Source organism: Lagopus leucura, unplaced genomic scaffold, assembly GCF_019238085.1.
Source record: "Lagopus leucura isolate 7727_CA_CO unplaced genomic scaffold, USGS_WTPT01 Super-Scaffold_100024, whole genome shotgun sequence".
Taxonomy (NCBI): Eukaryota; Metazoa; Chordata; class Aves; order Galliformes; family Phasianidae; genus Lagopus; species Lagopus leucura.
The window spans coordinates 2386717-2408875 of NW_024962276.1; the positions used below are offsets into that span (position 1 = coordinate 2386717).

At 42.0% G+C, this 22159-nt stretch overlaps 1 long non-coding RNA gene across 1 annotated transcript in view; it reads right to left on the reverse strand.

The window, feature by feature from the left end:
• The window catches only part of LOC122184472, a 40007-nt gene that overhangs the window by 14471 nt on the left and 3377 nt on the right, over nt 1–22159 (reverse strand). Inside the window, exon 2 of the long non-coding RNA XR_006180565.1 lies at nt 14966–15089. This is a non-coding gene — a long non-coding RNA (uncharacterized LOC122184472). The remainder of the gene's footprint in view (nt 1–14965; nt 15090–22159) is intronic.

Consider the following 22159-nt stretch of genomic DNA (forward strand, 5'->3'; position numbering starts at 1 on the left):
CTTGGGAGGAAGAACTACAGCCAAGATTGTAAACTAAGGCTCCTGCCTAACAAAGCAGAGCTGTATGGCTATGCTCAGCCAAGCCTTTCAGCATCAAGACGTTTGTGCCTTACAATTGTGTGACCCCAAGAGGCCACAAGAACAGAATCTTCTCTTTTGCAGAGAAAAAAAACTCAGATAGTAACCACTGACTGCAGTGGGTAATTAATGAGCCTCTATTCCAACATAAGCCAGAAATCCCTGAGATTTTCATCTAGGTAGAAATCACATATTAAGCACTCAGCAAATAGACTGCTTACTCTGCAAGCAAGTTTATTCTGTCAAAAAGAAACAAGCCAAAAAATACCTCAAGACCTTATTCAACATCATAACATAGGATATCATAATACACACTGCAGAGAAAATAATGAATGGGTCAAGCAAGAGAACTATGCAGAGAGGCAGTGGTCACCTGGCACGAGATGACGTAGAGTATTTCTTATCTGAAAGTGATCAGAAGTCAAGGAAAAACCTGCAGAGTGATCTGTAATCCACAAACGCTGGGACAGTTTGGTGAAGAAATGCACTCAAATTCACATGCTAACAATGAAATAGTGGGTGGGAGTAAATCTCTTGTAGATCTCTACATGCTATCTAGCTCTTCCATCTCTACTTCTAGATAGAAAAGTGAAACTGTGACAGTTTTAAAAAACATTCTCAGAGTATTAGAAAATGAAAATTCACTCCTAGATTAACATTTTTTCCAATTTCCACTGTAATTTCTATTTTGTTTTCTGCTATAGTATTTAAGTACCCACAGTGAGAATCAAGCTCTGCCTTCTGCCTTCAGTTCCTGAGAAGGCAAAATGTATTGGTCTTTTGCTGGGAAGGCTGATCCCAGATCAATGCCCGACACCTTGGAAGTTGGTAAGACAACATGGCCTAAAACTGTACCAGATATGGGCAGAAAAAAAAACAAAGAAACAGAAACTGCGTCCTAAACATGACTTTTAAATTGATCTCTTCCTTGGCGTTGCAATACAAATGCCCCAAAGATTCTCAAATACACATAAGAGAAGCAGCAGCACAAATTTATGATCCCATTTGCACCCTATCTAGGTGCACAGAGCTCAGGGAGCTGTTACAAAGCTCACCGTACTGCCAATACTTCTAGACAGAAACTCTTCAGTTCTTTCCTACTGGGAAAACCAACCAACCTCACAACTTTGGAGTAACTAATGGATCTTTTAAGCCCTGCATGTACCTGAGCAGACAGTACTGTATACAGCAGCAACGCATATGCAATAGTTACACCTCCTACTGCAAAGTGCCTGAGATCAAGGAAACTGCCATGCCACAGTCAGCACCCAAAAGCAGAAAGCTGTGCTCAGGCAGGTCATCGTGGTACTCTCATTATCATTTATAAGACTGTGCTGAGATGGCCACCATTCAATTTGAAGGCAGAATAGGAAAAAAAATTGTAACTGGCAACAAAAGTTAAGAGTAGCTCCTTTAAAGAAACCAGTCTTCCATAGAACAAAAACAAGTGAGAAATAGCGAGGCTTATACTACAAGCTTGTATAAGCAGAGATTTTTTTTCCATATAGATCTGAACATAAAAAGGGCCAACCACATGCCATAGATCCTGTGTGTGAGCTGCAAACAATAACAGTAGTACTAATAACAATTATTTTTTTAAAGAAAAGCAGATTGGCAGACAGGATTCCCAGTGGATGAAAACAGTCTGACAATTTACAATGAACACATGTTTGAAGTCAGCTTCAAGTAATATGCTAACAAGAATTATGTGCGTCTGTTTCATGCTCCCTGAGAATAATGCCATCAAAACTGAATTAAAATGCTTCAAAACAACAGAGTCTGAACACGTCTTGGACTAATTAAAATTAACCACGTTCCTGAGGTCACAAGCTTACCCCTTTGGACATCAGCAAATTCTAGCTGAGGTCACTCATCAAGCAAAATAATGAATATCTGTGTTCAAAAGGCATGCACAATACATTTATTTAATTAATGTATTATTGGATTGAAGGAGATTTATGGAGTCATTTCAATTCTGGAAGACCACAAGAGCACTCTTCAGTCATACCGCTGTGGAGTCTTAACAGCATGCAGTAAAGTAAATCAGGTCAGCAGTAGACCTTCGAAGCTTCGACAAATTATTAATTAGTTTACAGTATTGTTCAAAAGGAAAACAACTTATTTCTACTAAATAGTGTAAATTAGCTTTTTTTTTTTTTAAATTCAAATAAGCAAAGGAAATCGTAGATCTGTTTTGCGTATGTATTACTGAGGCTGTGGCGTTGTCAAGTTCCTTACATCTAACTTACATGTTAGATACTCTTATCCTAGCTGAAATGAAAAACAGAGGCAGAAAAATTGTAACTGGTCACCAAATAAACATTCAAGATAATGCAACTATTCAGAAGCCTTTGTCTTGTGTTTTTTTCTCCTATATAATAACAAAATGGGAAAACTAAGATCCCCTATGAGGACAGGCTGAGGGAGCTGAGCTTGTTCAGCCTGGAGAAAAGAAGGCTGCAGGGTGACCTCAGTGCAGCCTTTCAGTACCTAAAGGGAGCCTACAAACAGGAGGGGAATCAACTCTTTGAAAGTGTTGATATGTGTAGGACGAGGGGAAATGGTTTTAAGTTGAGGAAGGGGAGATTTAGGCTGGACATCAGGGGGAAATTCTTTACAGAGAGTGGTGAGGTGCTGGAACAGCTGCACAGAGAGGCTGTGGATGCCCCGTCCCTGGAGGTGTTCAAGGCCAGGTTGGATGGGGCCCTGGGCAGCCTGGTTTAGCATTAAACATGGAGGTTGGTGGCCCTGCGTGTGGCAGGGGGTTGGAGATTCATGATCCTTGAGGTCCCTTCCAACCCTGGCCATTCTGTGATATGACAAATAAAATCAGATTTTTCAGCTCACACTACACAGAACCCCAGATCAACATAATGATAACAGATTAAGAACCTGGATCTGCCAGTGATGCTGCCTTAGCACACAGGAGGTGGTGGGAAAGCTGGCCAAGGTGTGCAGTTATCAATATACCCTGCATCAGTGGCTCTGCTTCTCATTGCAATTGGATCCCCATCAGGTGGAGCCTCTGTGGGTATCACTGCAATATAAATAAATATTTAGGTGAGAAACTGATGGTTTTGAAGCCCGCTATTTCCCTTGCAAGCTATGTACTAAGGCCCTTGGGATCTGTTCCTGTCTGAACACCAATTTACTCACCAAGTTCCAACTATTCCACATGATTATCAGTACTTTTTATTTTTTTGAACATATTGGCACTAACAAACTGTGAAACCTACTAAATGAAAATAATCTCCTTATGTCTTAAAGCGTGGGGGGTGGGGGAACAACTCATTTCACCAGGCACTGATCTGATTACTCTGTGAATAAAGCTAATCAGTGTAATTACACTGTTTAGAAGCACATGCTATGGACCCACAGATGAACAAAGAATACTTCTGTAGATGCCAGCTGCATTCCAGATTTGCTAAACTAGAGTTTTCTGCCTTTTTCTTTATTATATTGGTTTCAAATTATTCTTTCAAGTTCCAATCACGTGCAAAGAATTGGAGGAAGTTTCCTACCATTTGCTTTCCAGGCAGAGCATTTAGTGAAAAGCTAACAGTTTTTCAAGATGAAGCACAGTAATTTCATGCATTGTGAAGCTACGTCAGGAAAGGTCTGAATTTAGAAATCTTGAGTCCCACTCAATTGCCCTGAGAAGCATATCAGCATTTTACTGTACTGCTACAACGTGGACATCACCTTCACCATCATCTCTGTATTTTAGCATTAATAAGTTTGCCAAGGGATCCTAACTACAGAAACATCACTCAAGCTTAATAAAGAAAAGCAGCCCCCTAGGTGTCCAAATTCTTGACTAATTGACATGAAATAGGTGAGGATGCCATTCTGCCCATTGTATGAAGAGCATTTCAAGAGAGAAATGGAGGAATCGATGCGATAGTCTTTTCCCTTTCACACCCTGCAGCAGGCAGAATTTGATCTTATACTTCCCAGAACTATGATCTGGGAATTCCAGCCTTGCCTTTATCCAGTTAATCCAGCTGTGAGTTGAAATATCAATGACATTTTCTCACATATTGGTTTTCAACCCGGAGCTGCTGAACCTCTTGGAGGATTCTGGCCGGATGTGCTGCCCTCCACAAATGCATTTGATGCTCATGTATAGCCTCTTGGCTGCTTGTTTGCACAGCCATCTGTCAGGATGGCATACTGCCTGCTTACGAGGTGGTGTGCCAGTTTTACTAGTGCAGAGATGCCAAGAATAGGTGGTTTTAAATGCAAAGCCAGCACCTCTCTTCTTACCACCACTCCTTCACTATCTCAGTGGAGGCAGAAATAGCCACTCAGGAGGCTGTAAGTCCACCCAGAGTCCTCACTGAGATCATTAACAAAGCTTTAAAAAAAAAAAAAAAAAAAAACAACAAAAGTACCAGGAGATGAAGAACTACAAAATAACCCACTCATCAATAGCCTGGAAGCATAGCAGCTGAAAACATGCATATGGGTTTCTCTGCAGAAAGAGCTATAAACCCTGGAGTGAACCCTCTCATTTGAAAAATGAAAATGCCTCAATGCTATTAAAAATGTAAAGAAAATTACAGCCACTCCAGCTCTGACACAGCACCCATATAGAAAGAGGTTTAACACATTCAATTTACACACAGTTGAGATTAATTTGTTACAACTTGCATTGTTTTCTGTTTTCTTATCTCTTCAATTTAAAGCTTGCCTCCATCGTGATGTTTTACTGCTGGAGTGTGATTAATGGAGATGTGAACATGACTCACTCCACAGTAGCTTCATTTTTGTACAAGCTAAGACCTAGCATTTGTTCTCCAAGGTCTTAACTTTCAAGCCCATCAGAGGCTTTACCTGCTTCCCTCATCCTGATACAAAGCAATGAACATCTGCCGGCAAGACTGAGGACGTCAGCCTACCTCATGTCTCTAAGGAGCCTCTTGGCCAGGCACACGGTGAGAAGCTGCACACACTCCCAGGACTCTCCCAGTAGCAGGAGCCAATTCCACCCAGCAGCAGAGTGGAGGAGTTCCCATGGGATGGTGAAGGGCCTCGCAAGTCGCTTTGTGCTCATGTTTAAGAAATCAGCCAGGAAAAGAGCAGGCTTTAGGAGGGGTAGTGGGAAGGCTTGCCCTCGCGCCAAGTTCCATGCCAGTGCTCTAGCTGCAGCAACAAGGCACAGAGCTGTGTTTGCTGCCCTCCTGCCTCACCTCAGAGCCATCTGATGGGCTCCACACTGCTGGCACGGGCAGAGCATGTATTAAAAATTAGCCCCAAGGCTAACAGCAACGGCACAGGGCAGATCAATCACACAACATTAAAAAACAACGTTGATGGAGTTCCAGCACACACACATGGGGTTCCAAGGAGGAGGTGAGATCCAGCCAGTGCACATAAACACAACTGACCTTTTTTTGGCAGAGAAGAGACTTTTGTAAACACAAGTGATTTTCTCCAGTTCTGAGGCGCACAAAGGTGCCAATTTTGAAACACATCTGAGCACTGAGTACAAAACAAATGCTTTCCAGCCCTGAGTTAGGAGTTCTATTTGGATAAAGTCCATTTGAAGAAAAGAAAAAAACACAACAAAACACCTCATGCTTACTATTTCAGACCCCAAGAGATCCATGTTCTCTGCTCTTTCTTACACTGTCTTTGTTCCTCTCCCTCCAGACCTCCCTTCCACTCTTCCCATTCTCAACTCCTGCCCAATTCTCAGGTCAGGTAATGCCACCATTCCCAAACACACTCACCTACATTTGCCAAGTCACCTAAGCACCTCCCCATCTGCCCACCAGAAAGAAATTATTTGAGCCCACAAAGCCAGAAACACCAGCTAGCCTAAACTCACTGAACTCCACAAGACTCTAGGAAGTTTCACCCCCCAAAACAGTGCTAATTACCAACAGCAGATCCCATCTTGCTCTGACAAGAGGCTGGCACTTAAATAAGGATTTCATGTTAAATCCCATCATACATTTGCATTATTAAGCAAATTAGCAAAGCATATGCAAAAGGCAAATCCCTTATTTGTTCTGTGCAGCAGTTGCCATTATTTATGGCTGCATTTCAGCTCTCTGCTACATAGAGCATTATGAACTACACCACTCTGTTTCAATGGAAAGACACTTCCTCTCATAATTTATTTGTGAAAGATGCACGCATAAAGGCATTCTTCACAGCTCTTGTAGCTGTAGCTATTAAAAACCATTTGAAGTCTTCCCACAATTGTTTGTACTTTTGGGCAGCAGGCCAAGTGCACTAACTCACATTAGCCAATTTTAACACCCTCACATACCCATAGCATCACCTAGAGCCTCCCCTTCATGCAGCCAGCTTTAGGCTCTCCAAACAACCTCTTGCTAGGGACAGAAAGGGATGCATGTGTTCCCTCATCAGACAGATAAGCTCTCCTTTAGCAGAGGTCCTACAAGGTACCATGGTAGATCTCTCCACCACTTCTGGCTGGCACATGAGAGCAGACAGGAAGGGAATTCTCTGGAAGTGCTCCACGTTCTATAGCTAACCAGGTCTATTAACAGGGGGCTCACCTCAGGGATGCTCATCTAATCCACAGCCAACAGTGGACACAAAATTGGGCCCTTGAGCCCTATGTTAAGGATGCACACAGTGGGAATTCCTGTCCTTTCAGCTCTGCTCCCAGTTCTTTGATGGGATGAACAGACCTGACTTGGATCAATCTCTGTCAAGAAAGTCATGGGGAGAAGGAGTAAATTCTCTTGCAGTGTTGCCTGCTCAGGAAGAGGCCAAAACAACCTCCAAGCCAAGATGCAATTCTCACTCAGTGGATGAGTTGCTCAATTTGTGCATAGTTTCCTGAAATATCTGTATTTATCTCCCATCTGAGAACTCGCTGCACATTAAGCCAAATTCCCTCCATTCTTGCTATCTCTACACTATAATTACATTACAGATTTCATAAGCTAAAGCTGCAAGAAGCAACAATCCGGCTCTCTTTGAATGGGAGCAGATTACACTTGCTCAAAATTCTATAGAATTGTTTATGTTTGCATGATTTGCAAACCGCCATGGGGAACGAGGATTACTGTAACCAGCATGTTTGTTTGGTTTGCAAAGTGCTTGTTTTTCCATCATGCAGCAGAGAACATCTGTACTCATCATGCCTTAGCACACCAAGCCTCCAAGATGGATAATTACAGCAGAGACATGAGATAAGGCTTGTTGGAATATCTCAGCTGATGCACTCATTTGCAAGCACAAGATCAGTGTCCTGCAGCTCCCTTGTGGAAGATTCTACCCATAGGCAAAATAAACCCATGGTACCAACACCTTCTCACTCAGCTATCAGATTTTGGTCCCCCATACCTTTAACACCTTTGTTCTTACACATCTTAGAAATAATGATGTGCACCTTCCTGGATATAAGTGACAATATGAAATACAACAAAACCACAAATCTTCCATCTACCATTAGCGGAGCAAACCAGATGAAATCTCCATTACTGAGCTCCTACCTTGTATTCTGTTCATATCTTACTGCCATGACTTGGATTTTACAGTCCTTTTCTCCTTTTGTTATGAAGAGCAGAAGCCTAGTAATAATAAAGATTAACATATAACACAGAGAGCGTTCCTTCTAAGAAGTGTCTCCAAGGACTACATTTTCAGGCAGACACCTCATTCTTTCCCGTAGAGAACATGAAAACTTTGCTTAAATACATCCAATCAATTCAAGTTCCTGGGAGTTTCAAATGATGTCAAGCTTGGCCCAGCATCTGCACAAGAAAGTAGAATTTTAGTGGCTATAATTACAAATAACTTCGTTGAAACAAATGTACGTATCTGAAAAAAAAAAAAATGACTGTATTTTAGGAAATAGCAGCTCAGAGGCAACATTAATCAACTATTGCTGATGCTTACTGATAGTCAGAAATGCCATAGAACAGCTTCCTAAGTTTTCTACCAAAAATGTGGCCCCAAACTGATTTTGCATATAAAAATAGCAGCACTGAAAAAACACCCAAGGATCCATTATACGAGGAGAAACTAATTTTCTGAAGAGAAATTAAAGTGACCATTAGGATTAAAGGTAGAGTCAAAGCATAACTACTTTAACTACACCCTGATATTACCAAAAGATGCACGTTGTTCATTTATAGATGACTACTAAAGCTATTTTCAGGGCAAAAGCAAGCCATGTAATTTGTATCTTGAACCTTTAACTCCCAGCTTCAGGGCTGCTATAAGCAAGACAATAGATATGTATGTATCCAGCAGCATCCCTGAAATTAAAGATATTCATTTTCCTCTGTTCAACTCACTTCAAAACCCACTTCTCCAATCCATCAAATGTCCAAATCCAAATGTTATTCAGAACAGAAATGAACAAGTCCTTCACTCCTATTCTGACAGACAGGCAACTCTGCCATAAAATTAGAACTTTTTCTTGTTTGTGTAGCAGTCACTAGTTCCCAAATTAAAGTATGGCAAGAAGGAAGTGATTCTTTACTTGATAGCACAAACTGTGGGGATGTGGGGTGGAAAAATCAGTAACAAAATGCTGCAAGGTGAGCTGGGAAAGGAAGGAAAGTTGGCTGGCAGAGCTGTTTGCACTGCTTTCTTGGTGAAACAAAATGCTAAAAACAGCCAGTGTTAAAATTAACAAAATAAATGTCGTGTTCTAGCTTATGATCCAAAACACACCTCACCTAAATCAATGGAACATTCAAGCTAGGAACAAGTTTCAATTGTCTTATTCTCTCAGGTAAAACAATTCAAGGAAGTCAGCACAATTTTTTCCTTATTTTGCTCTAAGCTTATAGGATTTTGGAAGATAGATGGTCTTTATTCTGTCACTGCTGTGGTTTCCTAGCTGCGTGAATAACCTTCCTGACATTACCTCCACTTTAAATATATCTAACTGGCTCTGTTCCCAAAATCGGGATCAAGAAGTCACTGAGAATTCTGAATTAACACCTCACATCAGATGGAAATGAATTTGGAGACCTGCCTCACAGAAAAACAACTTACTGCACACATCACCTTTTGAAGTTTGAATATTATTTCTATGGATGAAGTAGAAAAACGTATCCAAGTACAAGTCATTGAGCATCTTAAACAAAACCTGTGCTTCCTCCATGGCTTCTCCCCAGTTCCACACCAGCTTAGTCTCTTATTTTAACCAAACCAGTTTCCAAACCAATTTTTTTCATGTTTGCTATATGTCAACATAATATATTCTACAGCTAAGTGACAGCGGCTCCCTCAAAGGAGAGCCTCATCTATCATTAGGACTCTTACCCCCTTGAATCACACTGAGCAGAATAAATCATTAAGCCTTTCTCACTTTATGGAGCTCCCTGCTGGGAAAATATTCTCTCCTGCGTGAATACTCAGGAAGCTGGCAGGAACATGGCCCAGAGTTCGCACATCTACAGGTTCCCACAGCCAGTTGTTCTGGGGATCAGAATCACAGAATCACCCGGGTTGGAAGGGACCCCAAGGATCATGTAGTTCCAACCCCCCTGCCTAGCAGGGCCACCAAACATACACATTCAGATCAGGTTGCCCAGGACCCCGTCCAACCTGGCCTTAAACACGTCCAAGGACGGGGCATCCACAACCTCCCTGGGCAGCCCGTTCCAGGGCCTAACCACTCTCCTAGTAAAGAACTTCCCCCTAACATCCAACCTAAATCTTCCCTCCTTCAACTTGGATCCATTTCCCCTAGTCCTGCTATTGTCAGCCCTTTTGAAGAGTTTACTCCCCTCCTGGGTGTAGGTTCCCTTCAGGTATTGATAGGCTGCAATGAGGAAGTCAGCGTCACCATAAGAAGTTCTCAATGAAATCAGGCTATGGTCCCACAAAGTCACACCCTATTGCTTCACATACAGCCCCCTTGTTTAAATTCCTCATTTCTGTATTCCAGGCTTCTTCCTTCGTGGACAGGAATCTGCTCTGGGTAGAACCTGGTTTTAACTCTCCTAAAGCAGAGGATCTCATTCCCATGTATCTGGACAGATTTCTTTACAAGTCAAAATACCAGAAGATATTGAACATTCATGACAAAAAGTTATTACACTGCATTCAGCCTCACCCACATAAAAGGACAGGCCAGCACGTAAAGGGCTGAAACATCCTCTAATCATGAATCAAAGATGACAGCTATTGCAGTGATCTCCTAACACATTTTTAGGGCTTCTGTTCTCAGGCTACACAAGTTGTGAAGGCATAGATGAATTAAAACAATAAAGGCTTTTAATCCAGTTGAACAAATGCCAAATCCCCATAATCCCCACAGGCTCTTTCTATCTAGCATTTCACATTTTAAAAATTGAAATTTAATACGGAACAAAAATGTTAAGCATTCCTGTTCCATGAGAAGAATCATTCTCCTGACTTTCAATCCCTGTCTGTTAGAGAAAAATGAGTTTATTCTTATATTCCAAAGGATAGGCACACAGTATTCTGTGAACAGACTCTAAGCTTGCACATAAGCATATTTCCCCAGCACCAAGCACTGTCAAGTAGTCCGCATCCCTCAACAGGGCTTTTTACCTCAGTTTCCGTGGGGGGGGGAGGAAATCAATAAGACTTTTCACTTCATCTATCTGTAGTTGGCCCAGTGTCTCAGACCTGATCCAAATGAAGCAGGGGTGGGGAAATCCTGAACCGAATCTTTTGGCAGGAGCAAAACTTGCTGCCATTGTATGAATGGGTGATGGTCAAGAACCATCTCACAGCTGCACGTGCACTGAGCCTGCTTGGATGCTGCTGGCACCTGGAAATATTGGACAAGCACACTGTAATAGAAGATACTCTTGACTGGCAAATTTATCCTCAGCTTCTTCAGTAAAACTGTGTCTGAAACACATAGGCACAGGAGGAGGCATTAGAACTGGCCACAGGTTAATTCTATGGTGACTTTTGTTCCATTTCAACATGTACAACAGTATAGATCAAAACTGAGTTCCAGGAAAGCACAGCCCTAGATTGTTGCTGCAGTGTCTGAAATCTCATGATAGGATACACAGCATGGCCTCAAGTTGCATCAGGGGAGGCTTAAACTGGAAATCAGGAAGAATTCCTTTACAGAAGGGGTGGTCAGGCTGCCCATGGAGGTGGTGGAATCTCCACCTCTGGAGGTATTCAAGACACTGGATGTGGCACTTAGGGACACAGTTTAGAGGTAGATTTGTAACGTTGAGGGGATGGTTGGACACAATCTTAAAAGTCTTTTCCAGCTTTTTTTGTACTCTCATTGCTACTAAGACTAGTGGCTTCCCATAACATAAGCTTCACATCATCAAGAAAGCAGTATCTTGACAGACATTCATGCTGGGGAAGGCCAGATGGTCTTTAGAACCCAGGTACCAGGCAGCATATCTCTAGTTCAATGGTCATCTTAAATATAGCTTGAAAGATTACATTTTCATTAGGAATCTAGGATAATCTAGCAAAAGCTTTAGAAAAAGACTATACATAGGAAGAGCAGCCCAAGAGCTTGATCTCTTCTCCTTGCTTCTGTGTGGCAGCTGAAATGGGGACTACATCTACAAAGTGAACCAAGTTATTTAAACGTTACAAGGGAAAACAGAAAGTGCTGCAGAAGACCAAAAGAACAAGGTGGCAATGGAGACCTCTCACATTCAAAGTTATGCCCAAGTGTCTCACAGAAAGCCTGGCAGTTGCTAAGAATCTAGTTGCTAGGAGGATATACACCTAACCCCTTCTCCAATGCAAATTTTGCAGCCCTAAGAAAAAAAAATGTTTTCCAGTTTTCTCTACTCAAATGACAGAAGTCATTTTTGTTGTTGCACTGATACTCAACTGAAAACATAAGCGTGCTGGATGTTTCCACATAGCTCAGGAAATATCAAATAGAAACTTCTTCTAATCTTAGTGAACTGGTACAAGTGCTCAGTTGTGTGTTTTCCCATCAGAATAAAAGTTGTTTCTCAACTCCAGTTTCCAATAGTTGTACTCACTGAAAGCAATGGTTCCTATCATCTTAACATCAGGATAAAGCTGAGATACTACACATACACAAATGCACACGGACTACAAAGAAGCCACACTTACCACCAGCACGTGGTATAGCATGGAAATAATGAATGGCACATCAAAGACAGATCCCCAGCTGTAGAAGATGCTCTTTTTTAATTCATCACCCTATTCAACTGCTGCTTTACTTCACTACAGCTCATATTCAATACAAAGCAATCACAAGCGTTTTGCTGGACTAAATATGGAATAATTTGTAGCAATTTGATCCAGAAGACAACAATAAAAGCTTTAATATCGCCTCTTCTGTTATTAGAAAGCACTTCTATTATAAAAACAAAGTTTTTTGACTTTCAGAAATTCACCATTTGGTCCTAATGTGCTTTGATGGAAAATAGCTTTAGAGGTTTCAAAAAGCCCAAAATAGAGAAACATCTGCTAGAATTTAGATGCAGCTGTTTAGGGGAAAAAGTCCAGTGCTAGAAAAGCCAGTACTCCCTCTGTAATCAATAACAACTCTATTAAAAACATCAGGGAACAGCGTGAAGTACTTGCCCAGGTTCATTTTTTAAAAAAGCACTGACATCTTTAGGTCATCAAAACCTGGAGAGACTTTGTAAATTAGTGTCACACAGGTGTTTCGGCCAGAGTCCAACCAAGCCACAGTTGGCTGCTTTTCCAAAGCAATCAGAACTGGTGCAGTCTTAAGAAGAAAAAGCCCCAAAGCACGTTATCCAGTTTCATTTTTGGTAAAGAAGACCTGCTGTATTTCCTGCTTAGAAGTGACTGCACTTCAGTGATAAAAACAACTTGATATCAAGTCTGTTATCAGCTTTGGGCTCTAAGAACTCTACAAAGCTTTGTCCACAGTCTTATTTAAGAGTCTAGTCCAATAGGATGAGTGGGAATGCAGCAGGAAAGGTTCAGGTTGGATATTAGGAAAAAAATTCTTCTGAGAGTGGTCAGGTACTGCAATGGGCTGCCTGGGGATGTGGTTGCATCCCCATTCCTGGAGGCATTTAAGAAATGCTTAGATGTGGTACTGAGGGACACAGTTAGTGGGCAGCATTGGATGGCTGGAGTAGATGACCTTGGAGGTCTTTCCCAACCTTGGTGATTCTATGACTGTGGGAAATGGCATCACTACTTTTATACTAGAGGAAAGATTCATGATATTTACCTATAAGAATAAAACACACAGCATTGAAGGGAGAACAGACTATTAGCAACCTTTAGCCATTGAGTGGAGGAATAACTCCTTCTGAGTTGCTGACTGTGAACTGATCTGAAAAGGCCAGACAGACCAGTTTTTCAAAAACACTATCAATCACTAAAGCTGTACAGAGCATAACAAATACTATTCAGATAAGAAAGCTGCATCTGCTACTGTACTGCATAACATTCAGATGAACACAACAGTGAAAATACAGATGACTCAAGCAGCTAATGCCTGTGAATTTAATGAGAATACATAACTTATCTTTGTCATATTGGTGAATAGAGTTATATGGTCTATTTAAGAAAAGGCATTATACTCTTCACCAATTACCCAAATCAGAGCAGCTGGAGCAAGTTTATGATCTACAGTCTGTCAATTTTCAAACACTGTAGCCTCAACACATCTCATATGGGTTGTACAGCTCCAAACAGTGAACCTCATTGTAATAATGATAATAATGCAGTAGAGCTGTGTTTTAGAAAGCAAGACGAAGCCTGAGTAGTCTTATGAAGAATGAAAAGGAAGGAGTCAAAATACAATCTACAACCATAGCGTTGGTATGGAAGACACTTGATCTGCCGCTAAACACTGACCTGAACTATTAAGTGTTTTGGAAGCAAGCATGTACTCCTTACTTGTCTTTAGTAAAATATTTGTGCTTCCCATCCAATCTCCTCAAAGTAGCTGTTTCACTATTAAAATGCAAGAGCCCCTAACTGAACTCTGAAACACACTCCCTACAGCACAGAAGACAGAAAACCAAGAACCCCCATGCTCCCAGCTGTAACAGAACTTACTAGTGCAGTGTTTCTTCAGACCACAAGCAGTTCCTTTAACCAAAATAAAATTTTCTAAAAGATATTTAGTTGAGCTGCACAGACTTCAATACCTTTGCACTGTCACTTGTTTGTACCTTTCCTAGGACTTCCTCTAGAACAGGGGTTTCCCCACCTCAAGCACTACACCTACAGCCCAGAGATGTTACATAACTAGTTTCACAACAGGCCTGCCTCAGAAGAACCATTTCCCTTTTACTGCAAAAGATTTGTGAGCAGGAAACTCAGATAAATGAACAGAGCAGCTTCTGTATGAGAAGTGATTTAAGCAGACAAGGATTCCTGAGGAGGAAAGGACATAATGAAAGGGGAAAGTGAGAAAGAGTCTGAAATCAGGGGAGCATGAAATGGAATGGTGGCCCACGTATTCCATACTGAACCAGGGAGACTTTAAGGAAGGCGCTGAGCCACAGATGGTTTGAAAGCAATGATTCTGAAGTCTCTACACACTTGCCCTATTCCTATACTCATCCCAGTACCAACCACTGACCCATGTGCAACACTGCACAAGCTCAACAGACCTTTCTTCTCTCCTGGTACATTCCCATGCTGACGATTCCCCTTCAGGGAAAACTCAGAAGAATGGAGAGAGCTGGAGACATCCAAGAGAAAATAGGCTTTGTTGGCTTTTCAGACTAACAGCGAGGGACTGTGGCAACAATTTCACTTGTATTTTTTAATTATTTGGGTCAAAAGAAAACAGCTTGTCACAGTCAGCCTTACTGCTGCACAATGTGCATCTCTGAGCACAAACACTACCCAGAATATCCAAGTGACTTTTAAAAGACTTTTATGGATATTCCACTCTCAAAGGATGCCGGGCGAGATCAATGGACGCCAACTGAGATCATTATGTATGACTTACCTTGCCCATTTCCTTCCCTTTCTGCCTTTGAGGCTCTTTTAGTGCACTGAATGTCTTTCTGGGGAATTTCATTTAATATCTTGGCAGCATACTCAATTCCTCCTGTCAGATCCTTGAGGCAGTCCTATAAATAAAGGGCAGAATGCTTTATTACTAGAGTCAGCAAAAGAATTGTGCACAATGATGTCCTTACTCATACCACAACGTTATTAAAATGTGCATACAGTTTCTGTGGTTCAGAGGCAAAGGGAGTCAAGCAATTGCAACTTAACGGCTTCAGTTCCCTCTTCTCCTGGATGTGTGTCACACTTTGTATTTTGAGCTCTGCTCCACATAAGCTGCCATCTCAGTGTCCTTTACTTGAGTTCACTCACTCAGGCTCACATCCCACTGTCCTTGCACAGACCTTCACATACACTCAGTCTCTCTCTAAACTGATACATAATAAGTGCCAGAGGCTTCCAATTGCAAACTGCGTGCTTCAAGCTTTAGCAAAGGGCTGCCTGCTAAGACTGATAGTCCAAGCTCAGCATGATCCAGTTTGAGCTCAGGGCTGCAAGGCAGCCTCTGTCTTTCCAGCAGCACCCAACATGCAAGGGACCCGGAAGCAGCCACACAGAGCACCCATTCCACACCTACCAAAAATGCTGCAGCCTGTTGCTGAAGGAGAGTGTCCTTGTAAAGAAAGTAAATTTAAATAGGAAGCAGGTCATTGCTAAAAGTATTCATTTAAAACTAGCCTACTTCAAAAGACTTCAAAGTACTTTCTAGTGTTACAGAACAATCCATCCAGGAATGACTTACAAACACATTGCAGCCAGACTTGTGATTTGATCATGATGCTCATCTTATTCGTGTCTGTACCCGTGGGTTTACATGATCACATAAATTTTAGGGTTTTTTGTTTTGTTTTTTAGAAATGTGAAGAAAGCTCTGAAGTAGGACCAAACCCTACCACTTCAACATTTGGGAATTGCAGTCCTACAAACACTAGCATCAAAAACGTCACTGGCTTTGAAGTGAGCAAAGAGAGAGAAGGAAAGGGGACTTGCTCCACTTCAATGAAATTTTATGATGTTAATCCTTGCTAGAAGGGAATGTGCTGACTGTCAATTTCAGTTCATTCTATGGCAGAGAAAAGTACATTTCACCTAAAGTGCATCCTTCTAGAACGGGAAGCAACTCCACCAGCTTTCCTCTTTGTGATACCCACCAAAGAATGAATTATCACCAAATGAACAAAGACAGCCTGCAAGCACCTCTTCCCTTCTCTCACATTCTTGCTGCAGTTGCAAGAAAGATGCTGGAAGCTACTGTCACCCTTATGCCTGCCCTCTTCACTTCACCTCATCTTCAAAACAGATAAAGTCAAATCTTACAACTGAACTTTATGGGAGAAAGACAACATTCAACTGACAGTAAATCTACACACCACCCACCCAGAACATCTTGATATCTGAACGCTGATTTAGGGAAACGTATCTGCTGGGCTCATTCCTTGGAATGAGAGGCAGACTGGATAGGGGGATGCTTGCAAGTGCTGCCTATTCAGCTTCTGCTCACAGGGACTCTTAACCACAGAGCAGATGGGAGAAGTTATAAGTGTTCCTACTACAAAGTCTGCCAGCAGCATAAGAGAGATGCTGTAAAAGCTGGACCTTCCAGAAGACCTACAAAATACCTTCTACAAGATGAAGCTCTAAGGCACTACGGGAGCAGTACTTAGAAGGCAAACAAATGAGTCCTCCTCCATCTAACATAGTGCCCTCCTGGATTTTAGTGATACTGTTCTCCTTAGCAGAGACAACTCAGTCCTGTACAAAATAAGAAGGCCATGAAAGACATAATAGGAGTACTGCTATGACCTTCCCTCCGGCCCACCTCCAGCCCTACAGTAACCAGCCATCACTTACTGTGAATGCTCAAAGTTTTATTTTGCAGCTGCAGAGTTTCTCTTTCTAAATCTTACACTAAACCAGGCTGTCCCACCTCTTAAAATGCATGCACAGGCCAGAACAAAGGTTTCAAATAGCAAAATTATTGCTGGCCTAGCAATAGCTAGAGTCATAGTGACACAAATCAGCATCAGTCTACCAGGCCTTATTCGCTATTTACTCAATAAGACTCAATAAAACTCATTCTGTTCACATTAGTCATCAGCTTTCTCAATATGCACTATAACATCCAACTTCTGAAGTTACAATAGCAGGTTTCCATGAGGGCTTCAGTTTTAATATAATTTAATTTACAGTTACACAGTTCAAGTAGAGTTCCCTTATGCACACAGATAGCTTTTAATCACGCACTCAATGAGGAACACAAGCACTATGACCAGCAACACAATTTCATCTACACCAAGGCCAGAATCAAAAGAATTTGTGATTACTGCAGTCATACAAACAGCAGCTGCCATCCATTAACGCACATCAAGATGTGGGAAAATAAAGAGTGTCACTACACATGGCTCCTAATTATTACAAGCCACACAGTAAACTAACAAAAAGTGACATCGTTATTTGAACTGCATCCAGATTAGTTTCGTGTCTCTTACGCAGAGCTGCAGCAAAATGGGAACGGACTGTATATTTCAGAGCAGAAAGATCTTTTGACTTGACATGTGCTGATGGCACATGGAAACTCTGGTTTCTATTTACCTATAGAACAACAATAAAACAAACAGTGAAGTCTCAAGGAAAGAAAGAAGGTTTGGGAAATTAGTTCAACTTCATCTGAAATAAAAAGTAACTAAACTACATATCAAAGAACTCTAAAAGTCAGTTAGCAACTGACAAACGCAGGCACTAAACATGAAAAATGTTATGGTCACAGAGTTCTGATATGTTTTTTTTCCCTTATACATACACAATTCTCATTCATGTGTAAGTTGTGCATGCAAAGCGATACACAAATTATTTCACAGTCAAGAACTAAGATAGCAGTGGGATGCTTTTAGACATGAAGTAAAAACAGAAAGCCATTTAAAACCCCATGTATGTCATCTTAAACACCTGTTTGGAACAGGTATCAATGTCAGGCTTAGGGCTGGAATGTCACTGCTGCTGGCAGGGCGCTACTGTGAGGACACTCGTGTATGCAGGGGTCCCACTGACACCATCAGGTGGTGTTTATGCATGATCAAAGCCCAGATGTCAAGGCAAAGCAGAAGGAGCCAGCAGGGAATACACCACAGAGGAAAGGGGTAAGGAGAGAAAGATGAAGTACACAAATACCAACAACCAAAACCTCCCTCCCTGTTTTTCAAAGGGGAAGTTATACAAAATCAGATTTTACTGTAAACAGGGACGATCCTGACAGAGTTAACATTTAGTCCATATAAACACTTAAGCTTAAAATTAAAACATGTTCCCACCACATTTCCATTTAGAATCTACCAAGAAAGAAATCTCAACCCCTGTATCTATACTGAGTTTTGCTCTAACCTGCAAAAACACAGGCCCTCTCTGCTTGACAAAGCCAATGGAAAATATACATTAAAGCAACTCCCACTTTTAAATTGCGCTGACCTGCACATTACCTTTCGTTTCAGAATCTGTACATGCCTTTGATTTGAACCACAGAACAGCTTTACACAGAACTTCTTTTAAAAGACCAGATATCTCAGAACTGCTCTCAGAAAGCATTTGAGTCCTTTCCCAGAGGCTCATTCTTCCACTGTACAAAGAAGCTAAACCCACAGTGCAGAAATGCTCTCTGCTTTCTGGACAGATGCATCAATGTGCAAAGCAGCTCTGCTGCTGGGCATCAGCCTGCATTTCAGGATATCTGCATTCCAACTTCTTCCCCCCCAGACTCATTCCACCCCAAGGGAGCTACAGTAAATTACTTCATTTCTTCTGGACTACGCTGCCCATAAGTAGATAAAAACATCTCCTTGGTTCCCCTCTGCGCTGATTGGTATTTCAGGGTATGCAGGTTTTTAAACTTCATTTGCACAGTGCTCTAGGATTCTGCTGCTGCTCGATTCCCATTGATGTGCACCAATAACAAAGTATGGAGAAAGCTCTACCAGCTAAAAGGAAACTCCAGGGCACATCCAGGCTCAGCCTTTCAATGAAGCAGGCACTGCTGAATCCAGGTGCAGCAGCAGACAGCCAGGATGTAGGGATGCAGCATAGAACTGCTGTGATGACAGGCAAGTCTGCGGACACAGCGTTTCTCTCTGAATTTGTAGCATGGAACAAAGGAAGCAGAGTGCTAGAGAGGTTACAGGGCTGTTTAATCAGAAAACATGTCCTACTAGATTACCGTAAACATTAAACATACTTTTCACTGATGGAGCAGAGAACACTTCAGTATTTCCATGGAAATTCAAGCCATGAAGTTACTCCAAACACTTCACTGAGGTAGAACGCAGCAATACATTAATTTGAGTGCTTTCCCCTACTGAGGAAAAGGACAGCATCCTTCTGGAACGAGACAAACACTGACAAACCTAAGAGGCAGGAGTAGGTTCAATAGAGAGTGCAAGCTTATTGGGATCAAAGCAGACAAAGCACTATCAGCCATTTAAACCTGGCCAGAGAACAATTGTCTGAATTATGTGTGCAAAAGCAGTGCTTTCCTGGGAGACTTCCCATCTCCCCCTTTGCTAAAATTCACAAGAGTCCTCATTAAAGACATGAGGGTGCATTAAATGAAGGCAGAACGTAGAACTAATTCTAAATACGCACTGGTTTAACAGAGCCTTGTAATCTGCTCAGGTGCATTACATTTGTGATTTCCTTAATGTTTCTTTAATGATCTTGGAAGGTAATTCTCCATCGCACTGCAAACCAGTTTTGTTCAGACACATTCAAGTTTTCCCACAGCGGAGCAAGCAAGTTATCAAGAGAACTAATTAGCTTGACCTTCTGTTTGCCCAGTAATGAGAAATGCATCAAACAGGTTTCTCTTTTCATGTCTGAGCCTGTCAATTAAAGCACAGGCTTTCTACTCGTTGATTGTCCCCAGGAATATTTACCTTAGGCACGGCCAATATAAGCAATGCCCTCTCCACTCACCTCCTCACACAACCTCAGTATTTTCTTCAGCGGAGGGAAGCAGCTATGCACAAAAATCCCTCTGCAAAAATCATAGGAAACTATTCTGATTTCAGTGTTCCTTAAGCAAATTAAGAGCTACAAACTCAGACACAAAGGCACCCTATGGGCAAGAGCCACTTTCAATGTCACAATGACAGAAGAACTCATCATGGAAGATCTTTCTGGAGAGGAAATGAGGTGCTGTCTGCCTTTTTTTTTCTCCCTACTTTGAGGTAACCCAGAAGTCACATGTGAAATCCCAGCCATTTCTGCAAGACCTCTATATTACCGCAGGAAAGACTTAAAACCTAACATAAAACCGTAAGCTTTCCATTCCACAACCTCAGAGCTGTACATTCATGACATCTTCAGGATATCTGCAAAATCTTGTAACACAACATTCCCTGGCAGTTTCTCTGCCATTCTTTCCTCTGAAATAAGGCTGAGCTGGGATGCTGTATGCCCTCTTAACCAAAGCCCTGCTGATTAGAGCACGTGGCCAGGATACAGGATGTCTAATTTCAGTTGCACAGAATCACAGAATTGTAGGGGTTGGAAGGGACCTCCACAGATCAAGCCCAACCCCCCTGCCAAAGCAGGTTCCCTGCACCAGGTCGCACAGGTAGGTGTCCAGGCAGGTTTCCTCCTTTGCTTGAGGGAGATTCAATCCCACACTTCCCACCAGTCACCACTCTGAGCCCTACAGTTGCTACCAGCGCCGGGCAAAAGATGCTGCAGATTTGAATGAGGATGCAGGTGAGTAGAGAAAATGAATTTTGAGTTTTCCATATGAAGGAAACCACCCTAAATGCAGAGCCTCACACAAAACAACATGGCTACCTTTCCATTCCTCACTTTTGTCCCCACCATGGCTTTGAGCTGACTTCACACTGATGAAGCATGCATTAACACGCTTAAGACATACCCCATAACATGCATCCCTTGGAGACACAAAGGCTGCAAGCAGCTTAGCAGAGGACTCACGAAACAGGGCCAGGAGGCAGTTCTCACACAGCACCAAATGTTGGCAGAGCTCTAGGGCCTTGTGGCAACTCCTGGATGAAAATAAATGCTCACAGCACAGCAGTGCTGACTTTGAGGCTTATATAGGCCTTATAAGCCACTTTTAGGCTTATATACCTGAACTCAGCCTGCAACCCAGCAGCAGCACCACGGAGATTTTGGGGACTGCCTCTCCTGTGATTCTCCACAGACCTAAAAGACCAAAGCCTAACGTCCTAAGTACCAACTTCAATTCTATTTTATTTCACAGAACTAGCATGCTCTGAGAGACCTGCAACACATTATTTCCTGGGAGAAAAAAAAAAAAGTTGATCTTAAATTGCTTTAGTTTCCAGCACCCTCAGTCAGTGCTCTCAACTGAGACGATGTTATTTACTCTGTAGTAAGAATACACTGAACCTTGGACAACAATATTAAGCATCACTTTGTTCAGCCTGATGAAGTATGAGCTGCCCTATGGATAAAGCACTACCTGGGAACACAGACTGTCTTAATTCTGCCTTTGAACATGCTGTGACACCTCAGGGAGGCCAGCAGCTTCCCCTTCCCTGACTATTTCCACAGCTGATAAGTGGAGATAAATATAATCTCTTCACATGCATCTAGAACTACAAAATAGTAAATGCTGGGGGGGTAATCAGCTCCTCCTACTAAATAATGCTTCCTTAAAACATTGACAAAAAGCACCCAATCTGAGAATTTTAAAACAAGCCCAGGGAATGCCCAGCTGAGTCTTGTCTCCTCTGCCACAGCTTTATATAACCACCATGAAATCTGCTGATCCAAATCCCCCATTCATCTGATTTTCACAATCAGTGCAGACTCCATTGCTCACTCCCTTGGGCATCCAGGAGCTGATGCTGACTGCTCCAGGTCCACAGCAGAGCATTCTGAACTCAGAAACAGCCTCAACACCTTGCTTGCCCATATCAAGAGATGACAAACCTTTAAACATACAGAAGAAATGAGTCACTAGATTGAGGAAACACCACAAAGTAATGCTCTGATTTTATAACAGAACACCGTAAAAATGCATTTGAAACATGTTGCAAGGGCATCGGTCAACAAAAAACAGCCTTCTCTCACTGTCATCACCCACATCATCTCATAAGAACAGACAGCCAGGATG